We start from the raw sequence: 8,283 nt of genomic DNA, 5'->3' as shown, positions 1-8,283 counted from the left end.
TCATTCACACTAGCCAGTCCCCCAGGTCCATCATACCATGGAGATTTACACCTGCCAGTCCCCAGGTCAACCTTTCCATGAAGAGTCACACCTGCTAGTCCCCAGGTCCACCATCCCAAGGAGACTCACACCTGTCAATCCTCCAGGACCACTCTCCAAGTCCACCATCCCATGGAGATTCATACATGCCAGCCCTCATTCACACCTGCCAGTCCTCTGGGTCTGCCATTCCAAGGAGATTCACACCTGCCAGTCCTCATTCACACCTGTCAGTCCTTTAGGTCTGCCATCCCAAGGAGATTCACACCTGCCAGTCCTCCAGGTCCACCCTCCCAAGGAGATTCACACCTGCCAGTCCTCATTCACACCTGCCAATTCTGTAGACTAGATGCTGGTGGCTCATGCCTGTAATCTTAGCTACTCAATGAGTTGAGATCTGAGGATCAAAGTTTGAAGCCAGCCCGGGCAGGAAAGTCCATGGGACTCTTATATCCAATTAACCACCAAAAAAGCTAGTAGTGAAGCTATGACTTAAATGGTAGGGCACTAGTCTTGAGCAAAGTCCTCAGGCAGGGTGTGTGCAGGTCTGGAAGGGGACATTCGGTCACCTTCAGGTTCTGCAGAGCATAATCCAAACAAGCTCACAGGACAGTTGGAGTACTCCTGTTCACACAGAGGGGAGCTTGGGATCAGGTCTCCTGTTAGTATGGAAAGTTGGTGCCTTTCAAGACAGGGTTTTGGTATGACTTGCAGCAAGAACAGCACAGGTGTCCCTGTGGCTTCTCCTCACTTAAAATGTGTCCTATACATCTGGGCTTCCAGGCCTCAGGATTGCAAGGGGCCCCTGGCTTTTGGAGAAACAAGATGAATTGCAGCATTATGGAGGTGGCATAGAGTGGAACCTCACTCATCCTATCTAACGTAGGTCTGAAAGGGGGCTATGTGGCAGCATGTCTAAAAGACCTTGGCACTCAGGTCACATTTCTGGTCAGCTTTCTTTCCCTCTGTGTGATTTTGAGCAAGCAAGTCAACTGTGATCTTTAAGGTGTCATGGAAGAAAAGCCCACAGACACACAAAGGCTTTGTTTCCTGTGCATGAAACAACAGCCCTTTTACCCCATAGCAAGTCATCATGTTCTGTGCACATGGGAATGTCTGAGGGCTGTTCACACCATTCCCACAAATGCATCCACCACCATTACCCCATGTCATGTGTGACATTCCCAAAGCTGGCTTCATCTGCCACAGGACACACATGCACAGCCCCACTTGAGGACAGCAGTCAGAAACATGTGTGCCTCTGTGGAGGGTGGGCATAGAGGCTCACACCCATGATCTCAGCAGTTGGACCAGTAGAGAGATGAGGACTTCAGTTCAAGGGCAGACAGGGAAAAAAAGCAAGATCGTATCTCAGAAGAAGCCAAGGACATGATTCCAGCTGCACAGGAGGAGAAAGATCTGACAATCGCATAACCTCTCTGAAGAGTAACTAAAGCAAAATGGATTGGAAGTGTGTGCATATATATATATATGTGCATATATACATATATACACATACCTATATGTATAGGTATCTATACATACATATGTGCATATGTATAATCTTATTTATAGTTGTACAAAGGAGTTTCGATCCAAAGTATCCGTTTATGAGTGCAATGCTTCCTAACCAATGTCACTACTTTCATCATTCTCCCCATCTTTCTCCCTATCCCACACATCCCCTTAATTCACCCAGCTCCATTTTCACCTGTGTGCCTTGACTATCATGGCTGCATCTCCCACCCTTCTTCTCTTCATTTGTCTACCCTTCTCTCCTTGATCTCATCCCACACACCTCAACTTCTAGATTCCTAATATTCATTTTGTTAGACTGTAAGTTAGTTATTCCAAGGAGTTACACCATTAGACTCCTCCCCTGCATATAACATGTTTATATACATTATATTATATATAATACGTTAGTGTACATGCACATATGATTCTGTATGTGTTTACATGTATATTTATAAATCAGATCTAACTTCCAGCCTAACTCCTAGTCCTCTGATCCCTCTGGACACAGGAAGAGGATGGAGTGGATGATGAATGAGACTATTGAGGATAATAACCTTCATGGGTATTGGGAGATGAGGCATCAGGACTGTGCAAGGGTCCTGGACCAGCCAAAGGAGATGCCAAGCACCAGATAAGCATCTGATCCTATGGCCCAGTTTATAGGGAAACTGACCATCAGGCAGCCAAGAGGAGGTTATTTTTGGAACTTAGGATTTGCTACTGAACAGAATAAGTACAGCCTGGCCCTATAAGGTCTTCTCCTGGCTTGTAGGGAGAGATGGGCACAAAGCCAATAATCCTAAATGTGTAATCTTAACTGTGACTGCTCCAGCATCCAGGCCATTTACTCCTGTCCTCTCCCTATAGATGCCTATCTCTTATTCTCTTGTCCCTCAAGGCAGCACATATCAACACTCTTCATACCAAGCTTCACAGGGGAGCTGGGGATGGAGGGAGCACAGTGTTAATAGAAGAGATATTTTGAAACAGACAACAGATAAGGACAGGCTGTCTCAAAATATGTCAAACTCACACGTTGCTTGTTCAAGTGCAATCTATGGAGCAAGTCCAGAGATTCAGGAAAGGCCTGATTTTTTCTACATGCAGAAAGCTTTAAAGATACTTCTCGAAGGCAGGCACTGGTGGTTCACAACTATAATCCTAACTACTTAGGAGGTAAGAAACAGAGGATCACGGTTCAAGGCCAGCTTTGGGCAGGAAAGTTTTCAAGACCTTTCTCAATCCAGAGTTGGGCACAAACTCCTAACCTCCATTGAGAGACTAAGATTGACAGGAGCACAGTTCCAAGCCAGCCAGGACAGAAAAGTCCATAAGATCCCAAAGGTCTCAGAGAAGCTAGGCACAGTGCACACTTGCCATCCTAGCTACCACTGGGAAGCCTGCAGTCCAGGCATACACTTGGACAGGAAATGAGACCATATCTCAAAATTAACAAGTACAGACAGGCACCAGTGCCTCATCTTGTAATCCTAGCTACTCAGAAGGCTGTGATCTGAGGATCGCAGTTCAAAGCCAGCCCAGGCAGGAAGGTCAGTAAGATTCTTATCTCCTATTAACCAACAAAAAGCCAGAGGCTGTGGCTTACGTGGTAGAGTGCTAGCCTTGAGCACAAAAGCTGAGGTACAGAACCCAGGCCCTAAGTTCAAACCTCAGGTCCAACACAAAAATAAATAAATAATGACAAGCGCAAGAAGGTGCATTAGGGTACCTGAGTTCAAAGCCCAATCTCACTCTCATTTTCACATGTGTGTGTGTGTGCATGTACTCGTGTGCGTGAGCACACATGCACACACACATACACACACACACACAGACACACACACATGGATTCTTTCAGGAGGGATGGGCTGCAATAATCCTGAATAAATAAACTCCAAATTACCCTTAACTGCCATGACTACCTAGAGCCCCATAGATCTCTCAGTAACATTACTAGAATTTACTACCCAGAGTCTAGACACATATTTATCCTAGTACTCCTTTGCAAGTTTACTATTCTTTTTTTTCTTTTTTTTTGCCGGTCGTGGACCTGAACTCTGGGCCTGGGCGCTGTCCCTCAGCTCTTCAGCTCAAGGCTAGCGCTCTACCACTTGAGCCACAGCGCCACTTCCAGCTTTTTTCTTTTTGCTTATGTGGTGCTGAGGAATCGAACCCAGGGCCTCATGCACGCAAGGCAAGTACTCTACCACTGAGCCACCTTCCCAGCCCAAGTTTACTATTCTTTACCTAAGAAGTAAAACAACATCATGGTTTGGCCATTTCTCCAGACTTCACTCTCTGGTGATGATCCTCACAGACATGCAAATTTAATAAAACTTGTATGAATTTTCTCTTGTGAACCAGCACTTTCCCAGTTCCAACCCACATGAGGACTGAGGGAGGCAGAGATCTTCCTCTCCCCCACAATGCCAGGGGACTTCACTTCCCAGAATTCCCTTGACCTACCCTAAGGCCCCACAGCCCTCTGTGCCCCTCCTCTCCTGAGATTCACTGATGCCTCGTCTTCTCAGGTCAGTGCTAACCTTCACATCTCATACTAGTGGTTTACACAGCCCTGATGCCTGTCTGTCTCCTCCTGTCCATGCTCTTGAGTGTCGACAATGGATAATGCCACCCTTGACCCACTGGGTGTAGACAAGGGATGACTCCACCCTCAACCCACTCAGGTTTTCCTAAGGAAAAGCTGTGATCTACTCCACACAACCAACGAGAGCCCCAAACAAGTACACTCTGTAATCTCTTCCTGCTAAAGCCAAAAGCAACAAGAAGTACCATGATTTACTAGGAGCCAAATCTCCACTTTGGTCTTCTCCAACAGTGAGGGTGATCTCCTCTCTGTGGGTGGACCCAGTGTTTGGTGCATGCACTTTGTGACAGGTTCCATAGTGAAGGGCATGGTTCTCACAGGGAACTTTGCTGGACCCAAGGTTTCTCCTGGCTCTTGGCTGTACGCCAGGGTTTGAGGCCCATGTATAGTTTCCATAGAAAGTTCTTTATTTATCCCAAATTATCTTGGATTGACTTCTGACTTCATAAAAGGTATCTAGTCTTTGCCACAGACTCTTGATTCTAGAGGGGGGGTGCAGAAGCAGCTGCCCTTAAGCCCCTTTTCTACTGAGAGTAGCTTAGAGCTCTTACAGATAAACCATGACTCTCCTGACTCCTTCTAGAACCTCCCACCTGATTTCAAGCCGTGTCTACACAGCTCTCTCAGGAAGGGCACTGCCCAGTAATACTTAGAGTGTAGGACTGGAGGAGAATACTATTCAGAGAAACAGAAGCAATAGGACATGTGTGGAGGTAGAGAGAGGGGCAGGGAGTGAGGAGAGGGAGAGATTTGCAAGTTCAAGATCTGCAGGCTAGGCAGACCACTGGAGACTCGAAGAAGAGCCCTTGTGGCAGTGCAAGGCCAATGCCGTCTCCTGGAAAGTTTCTTTTTCCTTGAAGGAGTCATTTTGTTCTAGTTGGACCTTCAACTCGTTGGATGAGGCCCTCTCACATCACATAGAGCCATGTTTCACTCAAAGCCAATTAATTTAAGTGTAAATAATTCAAAAATCAACCTCATGGCCACTCTCTCAGTTCCATGACTTAGCCAAGATGACACATGACACTAACCCTGCAAGGAATTCAGACTAACTCAGCAGAAAGGAAAGATATTGGTAAGAATATTTGCCTGACTGGTCATAATAGCCAGGATATGGAAACAACCCAGATGTCCCACCGCAGATGAATGGTTCCAAAAAATGTGGTATCTATACACAATGGAATATTGTGCAGCCATTAGAAATGACAAAATAATGGCATTTGCAGGGAAATGGATGGAGCTAGAAGAAATCATTTTGAATGAGATAAGCCAAGAGCAAAGAGACAAATGGTACATAGTCTCCCTGATAAGTGGATGTTAAATCCAAAATGTTAGGTGATACGACAAAATTAACAGGACTTAAGAAACAAAGGACTTCCACTCATCTGGTCGAATCACTACTAAATAACCCCATGCTGCTGATTACATGTATGGTATATATGTGTACACCAGAGGGGAACCAGGAAGACGACACAGAACTAGAGGGAATCAGGGAAAAACATACAACAGCGGGACCCATCAGATGCACTGGACATTGACCAAAATGAACTAAGCAACTTAATGGCAGCGATGGGAGGGAGGGAACAAGTGGGAATGAGGGAACAGCTGATACTATGCAAAACAAAAGAAATGTACATATCACCCCATGTGGAAGAAATAACGGTATTACAAAGCTCATAGAACTCATAAATGTTATAGACCGTGATAGACAATTTGCTCCAGGAAAGTTAGAATGTGTTTGTGACTTTCACTGAGCATCACTATCCCGCAATACTGTGAAATTTGGGAAATTATGTAACCACTTAATTACAATAAAAAATTTGAAAAAAAAAGCAACAAGAGCCCCTTAGAATGACCTTCAGGTCTGGGCAGCTGCAGGGCCCCTTGGGCAGCACCCATAAATCCTAGTCTGCCATGATGAAGCCCCTGGTCCTCACATCCACATCAGGGTCTCTGCCTCCTAGCCCTTCCTAGCCTCAGTAGATTATATAGGTCACCTCAGACAATAGCCAGCACACCTCACTCCTCTCCTGAGAAGGGGTCTTGCGGCCTTGCTGGCCCCTTTACTGGCAATAAACCTTTTCTTTATTTTTTGTAAAAAAAAAAAAAAGAAGAAGAAGAATATTTGCCTGAACACTGGCAAGCCACACTCACATGTCAGTGTGCAAACTTTAAAACCCAGGGTTTAAGGCTTACAAGGTGAACATGAAGCTGGGCCAGGTATCCTTCTGTACTTTCTTGGGGTGTTTGGTGAGCAAAACGGTGGAAATGGCGGTCACTGTGTTCAAGATGGCAGTCACTAGGGAGGGAAAAAGCCTGTGCAAGCGTAATGAACCTCAGGATGCTCCCTTGTATTCATATCTTGCATTCAAGGAAATGAGGCTGGGGCTTGCTGGTCCTGGACTCCACTAGCACCTGGCAGGTAGAGAGGCATGTCCTTCAAACAAGGGTGTGCTCAGAATCCTGTTCTCCCTAGGACACCCTGCCTGGGCTCCTTGGACACCCGGCAGAGAAACCCTGCCCTCAAAGACACCCCACACACCTGGAGGCACTCAGGAGGGCTGTGAGCAAGATGATCTTGGAGCCCCAAGACAGCTCAAGGGTCAGAAAGGTTCCCTGGCTGAATAAAGTCAGAAGAAAGGGAGTCTCTCGGTCTCCATGTGACTTCCAGGGTCCATAGAAGCCCCCCTTTCCAGGTGGTTTGTCCCCAAAAGGAACAGACAGGGAAGCGGAGCTCAGGTGTTTCCCTGAGCCAGTGCCAGCATTCAATTATTTATAGTGACGCTGGAGGACCAAGCAATAAAAGGATTTGAGCAAACCATCCTGGGGCTGCAGATGAGGAGGGAGGGGGGAGGAAGGAGGACCGGGGCGTGGCTCCCAGACCCGCCCTGAAATGTATATCGAAAATACTTTAAATCAGGTCTGGCTCCAGAGACCGGGGCGCAGCGTGCACAGTCGGCTGACAGCTGCCTCTGAAAGGCTGGAGGAGCTTCAGCCTGAGGATTTGTCCTAAAAATAGCATCGCTGGCTTGTGGGTAGAGAATCTGACCCAATTAGAGATTACCAGTTTCAGGAATTACTGGAAAAGAAATCTCATTAAATAGGTTAAATATAGGAGCCAGAAGCTTAAAAGGCTATTTGGGATTAAAAGGAAAACCAAACCTCTAGGAAGATTTCAAAATAATGTTTGCACCTCTGAAAATGCCTGGGAGGCGGGGGCTCGGGTTTGTTAACGCAGCCTCTCTGTGTGTGCAGGGTCCCTGAGCTGGGCTTGAAGAGCCAGGCACTTTCCAGAGAGAGCCATCCGTGGCCCTGGATCCGTGCCTACCATGTCCCTGCTGGCCCATGTTGGGGTTCTTCTAAACAGTTCCTGGTCACGCTTGGCACCCACACGTAATAGTGCTCTTGTTAGCATGCTGTGAATGCCATCCAAACCCCATACAGCCCATTCTGGATTCTCCCCATCTCCAAGCTCCACCTTTCTCCAGCCTGAAACTAAACATACTCCATGTCCCTCTCCTCCTTGTGTCCAATCTGTCACCAGGTCCCGTGAATACCATTCCTTCTCTCCCCCAATTAACTCTGTCCTATGTGTTTCTACGCCAGGCCTGCTGCTGAGGCCTGAATTCAGGTGTGAATCCAGATTCATGAGAAGCCCATTGGCACTATCAGCCTCTGCTCTCTGCCTCTGTCCCCTACCTTGCCTTCTTCACACACCTCTGCTCAGCCTCCAACACACTTGTTATGGCATGTAAAGAGGGTATTTTCTGTTTCTTTCTCTAAGAACAATCAATAGCTTCCTAGTACCTCTAAACATCCAATAAAGTGTATTTTTGCAGCCTGTCAGTCTTGAGAAAGCCACCTCTTCAGAAAAAGGGGGAGTAGGAGAAATGTTGTCTTTGAATGAATTACAAAGATACCATAAGCAAGAATGTACATATGTTTATTTAAGGCTGAATTTCCAACACATCAAGCCAGAGAAAACCTAACAGCACCCTGTGGAGAGACTAGCCTGTCAGCATTGGGCCTAGAGCCCCGAGTGGGAAGTGTCCTTCCCCTGAACACATCATTGTGACATCATGTCCCTTACATTCTGCTACAACATGGTGGTACTGGCC

This window comes from Dipodomys ordii, unplaced genomic scaffold, assembly GCF_000151885.1.
Source record: "Dipodomys ordii isolate 6190 unplaced genomic scaffold, Dord_2.0 Scaffold160, whole genome shotgun sequence".
Taxonomy (NCBI): Eukaryota; Metazoa; Chordata; class Mammalia; order Rodentia; family Heteromyidae; genus Dipodomys; species Dipodomys ordii.
The sequence above is the reverse complement of the archived record's forward strand: the minus strand, read 5'-3'. Positions refer to the sequence as shown.